A 12575-nucleotide genomic window follows, 5' to 3' on the forward strand; every position below is an offset into this window, starting at 1 on the left:
TGGGCAGTCATAGTTTGCAGCCAAGTGGCATTAACTAGCCTTGGAGGAACGTAGTGATAGTTTCCTCCAGGTGTTGTTGCCACATCATTGTGTGAACAGGTGTATGGTGATAGTGTGCACACACGGTGTGGGCAGTCATAGTTTGCAGTCAAGTGGCATTAACTAGCCCTGGAGGAGCGTAGTGATAGTTTCCTCCAGGTGTTGTTGCCACATGCATTGTGGGAACAGGTGTATGGTGATGGTGTGCTCACACGGTGTGGGTAGTTGCAGCCACTAACTGGCGTTGTGTTACATGTGTGACAGTCACCTCAAGTGTTGTTCCCTCATGCATAGCACAAACAGGTGTATGGTGATGGTGTACATGAATGCAGTGTATAGTCTCAGTTTGCAGCCACTAACTGGTTTTCAAAATCTTGCTGTGGTAAAACAGGGGGGTCAGTGTTGCCAGTTGCATAGGTTACAGGCATAATGTTATGTGCTGTGACGGTGCAAACATCTGTCTGCGAGTGGTGGCGGGCTGTCACGGTCAATAGAGAAAAATTTGAGCTTGGTGTCTAGGTACCCTGTCGAAGTCAGTTTTCATCTCTGCCTTAAGCACTGTTCAATAACGATTGTTCAATAATGATAATGAATGGAGTTAATGTTGCCTGTTGCATAGGTTAAACAGGCATAATGCTGTGTGCTGTGATGGTGCAGACATCTGTCTGGGTGGTGGCGGGCTGTCACGGTCAAAGAGGAACACATTTGAGCTTCCTGCAATCTAGGTACTGTAGTGCAGTGAATATTGTTAAATTCGGCCGTCTAATAATGTTTGTAGGGTGTGCATTATGAGCCAATGCCTTACAGCTCCCTCCGAATCTTAGTCTTGCTGAATTGTCAAATTACAGAACAATTTTGCACAACTATCTAGGTTGCGCTGACCTGCTTTCAGTACCATGGCATTAAATTCTAGGTATCACTCATTCAAAAGCTTTTACTATAATTAGGTGTTCACTTTCGGGTGCATTTCAGTCTAGTGAGGCATGAGTCATACCTTAATCCATATGGCCCATTAAAATGGGCTGTTCTTTCCTTAGTTTGGAGGTTTTCTAAGCATCTGAGCACGCCTGCTCTTTTAATCTTAAGGTATTCTATTCCTCTATTTTTACTTGCTAGCTTTACTTTTGTCTATTTTGCTGTTACCTGCGGTGGTTGCGGCTGTATTTACGTTTAGATGACATTTTGTAGTCAGTTTAGATTTCTAGGATGGTGATATTTGTAATGTTTCATTTTAGCTCTTTGTGCTAATTACATTGTGATAATGTGCCTTTCTTTCCAGGGTGCTGCTTGCAACTATGAGTTTCCAAGGCTTTCTATCCTTTTTGGAGGTGTGAAATAAAGGAGCAAAGGAACACAGCTTGTTGTTGCATTATTTATTTACACAAGTTCTGGCTTTGTTGACCAACAAGGTCAAGGTAGGCAGCAGTGCACTACCGAACCTTCATTTTGTTTATGCATTTCATGACTGACCAAGCCGCAGCATAGTCCTAATAACAATGCATCCAGCAAAACTCTTTATGTGTGTGCTTTTAGTTCATGCAAAAAAGAGCAACAGGACGCGGTGTTAATTCTGCTGTCACTTATATTCATGAACAATAACCCTTTATTTCTTTGTAGCTCTTGCCCTGCAGAAAACATTGCATTAGGGGTCGACTCACATAGGTATTAGTTCGATTGTGACTGATGTCTTTGTTGCCAGGTTGTTCCACTTTTCCAGTCTGGGCAAAAAAACACTTCAAATGGTCAGGTGTGGTCAATATGGCATGAATGACGAAAGCATTTGGGGAAGAACAGCAAAATATTGTGAAAGGAAAAAAATGTATTTGATTGCAAAAGCAATACTACGCCAGGTCTAACCGCTCGTCGCTGTGTGCCGTGTCCGTAAACAAAAAGAATGCTCTGTCACCCGCAGCTAATGCTTTCGCTCCATATTTGGTTCAGCAGCGTTGAACCCTTTCATTTTTTCGGTGCAGTTCAATGCAGGGAAAGTCAGCTTGAGATTTCATAGATGAAAAGCATGATTCTGGATGAATTTCAAGGGCTAAAGTTTGACGGGAGTCCAAAATCGCACATGCATATTCAAGATTATTTTTTTTATCAAAGTTAAATGAATAGCTACATTTACTACAGGTGGGACGAATATATGGTGTTTTAGGTAGCCAAGGAAATGGTTAGTGGCTGCATATGCTATAATTTGCAGGATGACGATGAAATGGGACTAGTGTTCTCCTATACCAGAGGTGGAAGTGCTGCTCCATTTACTCCATTCTGCTCCAGACCAGCTGCCTCAATGTTTTGCCATCAAATTTAGCAGAACACAGATTTTTGCTGCACAGAGGGTTATTTATAAATCATAATATTTCTTCAGAAAAATGTGATTCGATGCAATTTGATTAAGTGACAGAGAAACACACTGGGGCGGTGGCATGCTGTGAGTTTCGTGTACACACTCTAGGGGCCGCTTCAGTCGAAACAAAGGCAGCACAATAGGTACGTTTTGAATCGTCAGTGGTGAGAGAAGTGAGCAAAGCAGTCACGGCGGGTATCTCGAGCCATTAGTAAAGTTTTTCGACAACACAGTACAACTCGAATTCTACGGGTTCAGCTGTGAAAACCAGCAGGTACTTCACCATCGTGCCTTTTTGTTAGTAACAAGCGTGTGAAGCCTACATCAGACCAAAGCATACTTGAAGCATAAAGGAGTCTCGCCACAAAAATGCCATTCACTTCACATGTTCTCAAAAATGTTCGAAAGCCACACGGGCCTATCGCCAACGCGTTTAAATTAAGGAAGCGCTGGAGTCGCTCAGATGAAAATATGATGAGCCATTGGCAAAAGGCTATGAAGCAAAAGAATGTGGAGGAGGAAACTACCATCCTTGAGTGTCGTCTATCCTTCCTGAAGGCACTGCTGACCAGTTCCCTGGAATTTTTCAGCACAGGTACATGTTTAAACTGATATGCACAAGACAGAGTTGAAATGTGCTTTTCATTGATGTCAACTTCAAACTAGTGGTGGGTGGCGCTTGAGCACATCAAGTGGTGAACTCCACGTTTGAACCTATCGTGTCAAAACAGTCAGACTTAATAGAAAGGAATCAAATCGGGTATTTTGGTGTCAGGAACAAAAGCTTGCAATTATTGAAAGCGTTTGACCTTAGAAGCATGCTCTAAAATATAATATGAATGCTCCAAATTCTCATTTTATTGCTCCAAACCTGCTCTAAATAGGCTTTATTACTGTTCCCTGAGCTGTTCCAAAATGTTTAAGCCTGCTTCCACTCTCTGTCACATGGGCAATCTCAATGCCCATAGAGTGAATGGCAATTGAAATTTTTGATGGTCATCGATATGCACCACTGCCGCACGGCATATTTCAATGACAATTGAGTAGTGAGCGTGTGATCCAACAGGTAGTGCCACGGGTAACATCCATTAAAAATGAAGTGCAACGGGTGGATATCACACTAAAAGCTATTTTTCAATGAAAGTTTGTTCATAGAAAGTTATTCAAATACCTCACAGCACTGCATAACCCATAGGCGACGACGGAACGATGACGTGCAATTGTGGCATTCTTTTTGCCCCAGGATGCTGCCACGGCTTGGTGGTCTTCATTGTGTTCGTAGTTGCTATTGTTAGAAGCACATGTGAGCCTCTTGGTCTCAGTTGTCGCAAAGCACGATAAAGGGCGAACATGAGCGGAACACTGCAGGATTCCACACAGCCACACACCAGCAGCTAGACACCCTAGAACAATGTGTTTACATCTGAACACTGCCCATTCTATAGATCGAACAATCCTTTTGACTCCTGAAAAACTAGTTTATGAACTGTTTAACCCAGAAGATGTTCATTGGGTGGGTACAAGGCTGCTCTCAATATTCCTTGGCATTCCAATGGTCATTCGCAAACTATTGAGTCAATGCTGACCAAGTTCAATAATCTTCAAACTGCTGTGAGGCAGTGGCCGATCCCCATTGAGTTCGATCTCCATCGACTCAATGGACGTTGAAACTGGCCGTGGGACAGGGGTATTATTAGCATTCAAGGACGTCAAGTTAGAACAGCAATTTTCAATTAGTGTTAAGTTGTTTTGTAGATGGGATTAGGCACTTCTAATGTTGCTCCATTAGATGATGCTGCCATATGGAAGACTTAACACAGGTTAGAAATTAAAACTGTTCATAACTACACAGTCTTGGTCAAAAGTCTTGAAGCCAAGGATTTTTATCTCGAGTGCAAAATCAATCAGTCATGGCACCATTAAAAACTAAACAGCCGTGAAATGCGATGAGACAGTTTTTTGCTGTGATAAATGATTTCCTAGAATTTTAAATGTCATTTGGCCTTCGACGATAGCCTGACTGCTCCACTTTGCGGTTCAGACAAATCCTTTGGTTGGTTGGTTTGTTGGTTGGTTTGTGGGGTTTAACGTCCCAAAGCGACTCAGGGTATGAGAGATGCCGTAGTGGAGGACTCCGGAAATTTCGACCACCTGGGGTTCTTTAACGTGCACTGACATCGCACAGTACACGGGCGCCTTGCTTTTCGCCTCCATCGAAAAGCGGCCGCCGAGGCCGGGATTCGATCCCGCGTCCTTGGGAACAGTGGTCGAGCACCTTAACCACTGCGCCACCCCGGCGGGGCACAAATCCTTTGGCTTCAAGACATTTGATAAGACCGTGCCTTGCGATACACTACACATTACAGGGAACATTGAAGACTCATGGTAGCCAAAACAAATTGCTGGCAGCTTCTGAAAACCCTTAATGCGAAAGTTAATGTTATCAGCACACTATAGAACAAACATAAATGAGGCAAGTGGTACCACTGAAAAATAAAGTTAATTCAATTTAATTGCTTGGCATTAAGGTTTAAACCCCAGCCCTCTGCGCACTAAGCAGGCATGCGACACATAGGCCAGCCACAAAGGGTAGTTGGCTCAAGCATGTCGGAGCGGTACCTAGCGAACGCGTGTGGTGTGTTTCTTCGTATCTGTCCTCGTCCCTGTGGTGCCACAACAAGATGAATCCATACCAACTTGCCCAGTTTTCTATTCTTGTGTATAACTTATGGGATGCATACTGATACTGCAGCAATAATCACTGAATGCAATCGGGGAATGCGGTGGATGTGCTGAGGCGGTGGGTTATGTGACCGGCCTTCACGCACTGAAGCACTGCACGATATAAACATGAGTGAAGCCTCGAATGCACCTATGTGTTATCAGGCCACACATAGTTGGACTGGAATCTGTCGTTTTGTAGCGAAAAGATCCAAATATCAGTGATTTGTTGTACAGCACTTTATAAGAAGGAACTTCAACGAATTTAAAACAGTTGTAGCGAGATTGCAGCCACAGAAATGGCTATGCTTTCGCATTCTCACACTGAAGCAGTTTCAAGCGTGTGTGCCAAATGCTTTTACCAATGCAACAAGAATAACTTTCAGTTCAAGTGGGAGAGTTTGCATAAAATATGTTTAAAGCCACTTTATCAAATGCTTTTTCAAAATCTTAATCTTAAAAGAATTATATCCTCAGGTAGGTTAAAGCGCTTTTATTGCGTAAGCAATACTACGCCAGGTTTCAGCCCGTTGCAGGAACCCGGCCAGTAGCCACGTTTGACCGTTGACCTTTGGAGAAGAAGAAGAGGGAAAAAAAGATGTGTCGGCCTTGCCTACGCAACCTACCAGATTTGACTAGAGCTAAACTCCAGCTAATTTTTTTCTACCATTGTTTTCTTGCATTAATTGAAAGCTCCTCCTAAATTGAAGAACACACCGCTTGCAAAAGTCAGGGACATAATATATACTTTGTGTAGTAACAATGCAGCTCTACGGACAGGAAAACTGCCGTGGAATTTAGGTTGCTTGCAGTGGCAATAAGGACGACACTAGTCAAGATGCGCAGATTTTGTTAAAGCTGTTAAAGAAGAGTTTATGTTAAAGAAGGCCAGGTCGAGACGCCAAAGTCGTGACGGCAAGGCAAGGTACGCTGTGTCAGCGTTTTAATCTGATGGTGAACCCAGGCGTGTGCTGGAGCCGGCGCCGCGGGACGATGACGATGGTATGTACAAAAGAAAGAAGAAGATTATGGTATGTACAAATGAAAGAAGATCCGCGGAAGGCTCGCAATATAGCAACCACCGTTCTTGCCTGTACATGGCTATCATAGATATACCAACAACCACGCAGTACACATCTATCGTGCTTGCCAGTTCAATCGAAACTGGTCTGCTGCAGCCAGTATCAAACCCGGGCACCGTGGCCTAGCAATCGAGCGCTCTAACCACTGAGCCACCGGGACGGTGTATTAAGTCAAACATCTTAATATTTTTTAAAGCAGGAAGCATGGCTTTATTTCATTCATCTCATTGCTATAATGCCCCAAGTGTACTTCACTTTCCAACTATGGATCAAAATAGACATCAACCCTCTTATGTACAGGCACAAGCCTGATTCGCAGGACCGGCCCAGGCCCAGTGAAACGACTCATGTGCTGGCCCAGCCCGAGCCACTGCAGTGCTCAAGTGGAAACAGGCTCGCGTATTTTGGAGCTGCGCAGGGATCCAGGGAGCAGTGGTAGCACCAATTTACAGAAATTAAAAGTCAGTTTTGCAGCATCCTAATCATGTTTTGTAACATGTTTCTAGAGACATTAATAATTGTGACTGCCCATTCCTGACATACAAAAAAAGATTACTCCTTTTTATTCAACCTTCAATGCTTTGCCTACTAAAGATTACTATGCATGCATCACAGACAAGATGAAGGCTAAACATGTACACGTTTAAAATAAATTGGCTGATCTATACGCACCAATTTGGCACAGACTGGCATAAAAAGGAATGCTTGCTTTATAAGTGAATGCCCAGTTTGACTAAAAACTGCTTCCTCTCTTCAACTGATCAATTTGAACAAGGTCTACCACTTGGATACACTCAAGCATCGTCACTAGATTGAAACTCACACCAATAAACAAGACATTTCCACTCTTTATCCTGTGCATGCCATTTTTGATGCTATGCCTGCGCTGACAGATTCTGAGCAATAGCCAGCAGTGCCTTAAGGGGGACAGACAGCACTAAAGGTTAGTTTTTCCATCATTTAGCTGCTTCACTGCCTTTTGCCACTGGCTCATATTTTTGCTTGAGTGATGCTAGAGCTTCTTCAATCTTAACATGTTGGCGACAGGCCCTGTACAGATTTCCCACACCCTAGAGAAAGGTTCTAGTGACTGGCAACTTTGGTGCATCATCCCCATAATACTTAAAGTATCCTTTTGTTTGAAATAGGCTTGACATGCTTGTTATTGACAAAAAGGCTCCATGGCGTAGTACCTGCTTGTTTTCATAGCGAAAGCCATGAAACAAGTAATTTAGTTCTTTGTAGCTGGAGAAATTTCCTAACTCGCAGCACTTTGCAGTGTCTGCTTTGCTCGCCATCAGCGACTGAAAAGGCTGGGTAGATGTGCTATGCAACGTTCACAGAGCATTTTTTTCGCCTCCAATTACTTGTGGTTCGTTTCAATTTAGTTGCAAATAAACACTTATCATGCTGCATGCTTCTCTAGTTCACAGAAACTTAACATGTTTTTGGCCCCACACAATATGCATTAGACCTCTGCCACCGCTGCACTTCCATCGTTTCGACAATGGCGGCCTGGGTAGCACCGATGCACCACTCGCAACATGCCACTGGCCTGATGAATTAAATCAGTCTGAATCAGATCGCATTTTTAGTAGGCAATACAGTGACCTACCGTGTGACAAAAAGCCACATTCTGCTAAATTTCAAGGTAAAATATTCAGGCAGCTAGTATGGAGCAGTCTTAGGCCTAATTTCGGGTTTGAAGCAGGATGCAACAGGGAAAGCAGTTTGAAGCAGAACAGAGTACCTATAGAAGCACTGCCACCCCTGAACGAAGGTGAAACACATGGTGCACTCGCACTGTGTGATTCAGTGCACATTACAGAATGCTAGGTGGGCGAAATGTCCACAGCACTCCCCTATAACATCCTTCATAGCCCGAGTCACTTTGGTATGTTAAGCCTCATAGATTATCCAGAGTATAAATACCTGCAGGTTGTGAAAATGCACCAGGTGGTGCACATGCACTAATAACCGTTGTAAGGAAAATGCACAGCTTTTCTTTGAATCATTAGTGATTTAGCTTGCCGGAGACGTACTGACGTAGACGTATACCGGTTTGCTGGGCCCCTCCTGCGCACGCGCATTGACGGGTGAGTGCAATTGTGGCCACTGCGCCTGTGTGGGAGGGGACGGTAAACCGATATACATCTACGTCAGTATGTCTCCGACAAGCTGAATCTCAATTTATAGCATGTGTTGTCACTTTTGGCATGCAGAAACTAAACTACATTTCCATGTTCAAAAATTTTGAATTCCTCAAGAATCTCTAAGAAACACTTGCATTGCTTTTCTGGTTACCTGTTGTACATGCGTTGCCCAGATCAGTTAAAAGCAAAGATTACCAAATGATGTTCAGCAACACTTACAGTGATGCTATTTTTAAGCTAATAACAATAATATATAGTCACGGCCTTAGGCTTGCAGAAAGAGGATGAGGCTCAATGCTGCTATGTGGTTGATGGGGAAGACAAACTGTATTCAAGGAATGAGCCCTCATTGCTTGGCTCCTTGGCCGTCTCTCTCTCTCTGTATATATCTTCAATACTCTTTTGTGAACGTATTTCTTCCCATTACATTATTATAAAAGTCAGTACTAGAGTAGGTGTGCCACAACAAGTGTCATCTGCTCTCTTAAACAAATGTTCCATGGTGCCCTTATTCCAAGCAACTTGTAGCAATGGCAAGGCACACAGGTCTAATTTATGGTTTCACAGATCATGTAACGCATATATGCGGGTTGGTATCAGGCGTTTGGAAATAGTTATTCGAAAAGCCAAGCCTAGAACAAAACTTCCCTGAATACAAGTTCCCTGAATACAAAGTTCCCTGAATACAAATAGGCATGACGAGCTTTTAAGGCTAAAGCTGAGCATAAAATGAAAATGTATTTTCTTTTTCATTGCTCCACTCTGTACTCAAAAGGTTGAGGTTACTAGTCAGCCATTAGAATTTCATTTCTAAACGTGCTAAGGAATGTAATCATGCAGAGGAGAAAGACAGGTCACTTCAGGATTTTGAACTGTAGAGATGGTACCAACATCATTCTTGCAGATAAACCTTCCACCAGACACTGTTTCAACACACTTTACATATAGCATACAGAGTATGATATGCCTTCTTTCAAAAGCAGTCCAACACCCTCTTTCCTTGAGCCTACTGCCCTGCGCACAGTTGCCCAGACACTAGACCCCAATGTAGCTTGTGGCCTGCCCGAATAAAGTGGCCTGTGTTGAATAAAGGACTTTGTTGTCAAACATGCGTTTGACAGGCTCAAGGGCAGCCAGAAATCTTAAAACTTCAATTTGGCCTCAGCATCCCATTGCGAATGTATCAAGGAAGGGCAACGATTGCTTGGTTAGGTGAATACCGATTTGTAACACAGTCTGAGTGTGGGTACTTAATGCATGATCAATCGAATCACAAGGAAGCAGACAGCATCTCAGCCCCACTTCTTAGGCAGTAGAAACATCCATAGTTTCATTATCACAGCCGTAGTTGCTGTGTGTTTTTCAGATGCCTAAGATATGCGAAGCATTGAAAACTTAATTTTCTGTTTGATATGAGCAAAATGTTCATCCTGCTGCACTTCGCTCGAAGTTAAGCATAAGGCGCTTGTGTACTATGCAATATGTGTACGCATTCAAGAACTCCAGGTGGTCAAATTTTCGGAGTCCTCCTCTTAGGGAAGCTAAACTCGTAATCCAAACCAAACCAAGCCACTTTCATGTCACATTAAATTATTGGCAGTTTAAAAATATAGACCAAATATATGTTGGATTACATTAACACCATGAAGCATGATGTGACAGGGAGATTTAAGATAAACTGTTCTATTGTACATACAGATATCATGTGTGCAAGGTAATCTGCTGGTGTAGGTAAAAACGTCCCCGGAAAATTCGGTGCCAGAAAAACCATACCTGGATGAAAGGGCCCCTTATGAAGCAACTCCTAAGAGAAAACATCCCCAAGGACGAATTTTGCCCACAGAATATAACCTTCCAAATTTCACTTCGCAAAAAAATGAACCTTTTGTTGCATTCTGCGCTGACGTTAATAACTGTTGATAGTAGATGTAAGCATTGTATAGTATCTGGGTCCTGTGATTGCCTGATTAGTAGCCTTGAGTAACCGCCCACAGTAGAAAGCGTTACTGAAGCACCCTCACAGATCTTTCAGTGATGAGGGTTAACCGTGCTTTACTAGGGAAATCGGGATGACCACCCTGAAACGCCCTTCCCCGCTTCCGCCACCAAAGCTGGTGGTCAGCGCGCAAACAAGACAAAGACGAGGCTACTGGTCAGCACCAGATCATGCCACGATAATGTAGTGCAGGTCAAGCCATAAAACACCATGCTACCACTACTCGTTGCCATAATCTTTTTGTTGCAATAATGTATGCTGATATGAGGCGCATCCGCACTGATTATTGCAACTCGACATGTATAATCATAGTCTATGCCTTTATAGCACAATGAGCTTCTGCAGCATGTGGAACAAGAAAACACGCAGAGAAACATACACAAAAAATTCAAATCAGGTTCAAGCTAAAATCACAAAAAGAGATGCAAGGTCAAATAAGCAAACAGGGGCGATACTAGTGTCCTCTTGTTAATTCATCATGTAAAGGCTCGCTTGCGGTCGTTTTTCACACTGTTAGGCAAAACACCCATTTTCCGAGCATTTAATCCCAGAGAAGCCAATCTCCAGGGCAGGCGAAAGACTGAGATTACGATACGTTACTTTGATTGCACTCGTTTGGGGATATTTTCCCCTATTTCGCAAAAAAAAAAAAAAAAGGACCTTTTTTTGGGGGGCGTTTGTTCCGGGGAACATTTATTCCGGGAACCTTCTTTCCGAGGACGTTTTTAGCGGAACCGGACAATCTGCACACCCCTATCTCGGTACCCGACTACAAATCTCATCTGCTGCTGAGAACTGAATGGGTCGCGGGGCCTTAAGCATGGATCACCTGCATTTTGGCTTGGTCAATGAAACAGAAAAACGGAATTCAAACAGGAAATAGTAGTATCATTAAAGTCTGAAACTCTCCGCGATACCTTGGTTGGGTGATTTGTCGTTTACCTACTGGCTCAGCGCAATAGATCAAAGACCACAAATGCTGAGTGCCACAATGGTTGGGGAGCTTTAGATTGCGGTATTAGTACGACGTATGCCTATAATTGTCGCAGCACTCTTAGGCGTACCGCTTTCCATTGCTCTCAATACGAGGTTGTCTAGATGGTCGCATTCGGGCCATTTCATCAGCTGCAATGGTAATATACTGTTTCGCTGTGATGCGTAGCCCAACTAAATGCTGGACGTTCATGTCCGCATAGCCTCCAGCGTTAAGTAACATACAGACAGCAGAGCCATAGCACACTTGTTACTGAAACATCAATGCTCGACGTAAATGGTCTTGCCTGACGTTTGATATTAATGGCCGTGTGCTGAAAATCAAAGCCTTCACATCGCGAGAAACCTTTACAGTCAACTGCTCACTTTCCACTATTTCTTAAACAGCCTCTGGTACATAATGTTGAAGTAAAAACAGCATTCGTCCGCCTCCCCACGCACCAGACTACAGCTGCCCTGCCGAGCCTTGAAATCAGCCAAGGCCGGTAACGAACAATTGTGTGGCTATAACACACAGTGCATGAGTTGCTATTACATAGAGCTTAATTACCTTTAGCAAGGCTGACGTCTTCACAACTCTTTGCGATGCTTTCATTAATCTTTCCTTCATGTTTTGATACGTAACGCAAGTTATAACGCAAGCTATAACGCAAGCTATAACGCAAGCAGCATGGACGCGGCCATTTTACTAAGCGCTGTTGAGACTCCTAGCGGCGAACGCAAGCACATTACGAAAAAGAAAACCTTATCTAATTTAGTTGTGCGCTTTAAATGCTTTTCAAAACGCACACCAACATTTCATAACTAAGAACTTTTCAGTGCCCCCAGCATGGAATAACGTGCAGACGAAATGCCGTGCATCTACAGGGTCTTGAATATTTGGGGGCTGGGATTTAAAAAATTGCTATGCAAAATCTACTAACCCATTCGAGCTGAAATAACGTTCACAAAGTAGCAAAATATAGTCTACGTTATCTGATAAGTGATTCAACATCGGTACTTGCCTAGATTTCTCGAAATCGAGAAAAAACTGCTCTCGGTGGCGTGCACAATTTTCGCAGAAGAGAGTCGAAAAGCTGCAAGGCGCCCGTGTGCTGTGCGATGTCAGTGCACGTTAAAGAACCCCAGGTGGTCGAAATTTCCGGAGTCCTCCACTACGGCGTCTCTCATAGCCTGAGTCGCTTTGGGACGTTAAACCCCACAAACCAACCAACCAACCATTTTAACATGATGCGTCATCTGTC

General features: G+C 43.4%; 1 long non-coding RNA gene across 1 annotated transcript; it reads right to left on the reverse strand.

The window, feature by feature from the left end:
* Positions 1–1566: 1566 nt before the first annotated feature.
* Positions 1567–11974, reverse strand: LOC146183738 (uncharacterized). Its single transcript, XR_014708795.1, has 3 exons — positions 11882–11974; positions 3558–3671; positions 1567–1757 (listed from the first exon to the last, which is right to left on the reverse strand). It is a non-coding gene; the product is annotated as an uncharacterized LOC146183738 (long non-coding RNA).
* Positions 11975–12575: the final 601 nt, after the last annotated feature.

The sequence above is a fragment of the Amblyomma maculatum genome, chromosome 7, assembly GCF_055883805.1.
Source record: "Amblyomma maculatum isolate TAMU_Amacu chromosome 7, ASM5588380v1, whole genome shotgun sequence".
NCBI classification, from domain to species: domain Eukaryota; kingdom Metazoa; phylum Arthropoda; class Arachnida; order Ixodida; family Ixodidae; genus Amblyomma; species Amblyomma maculatum.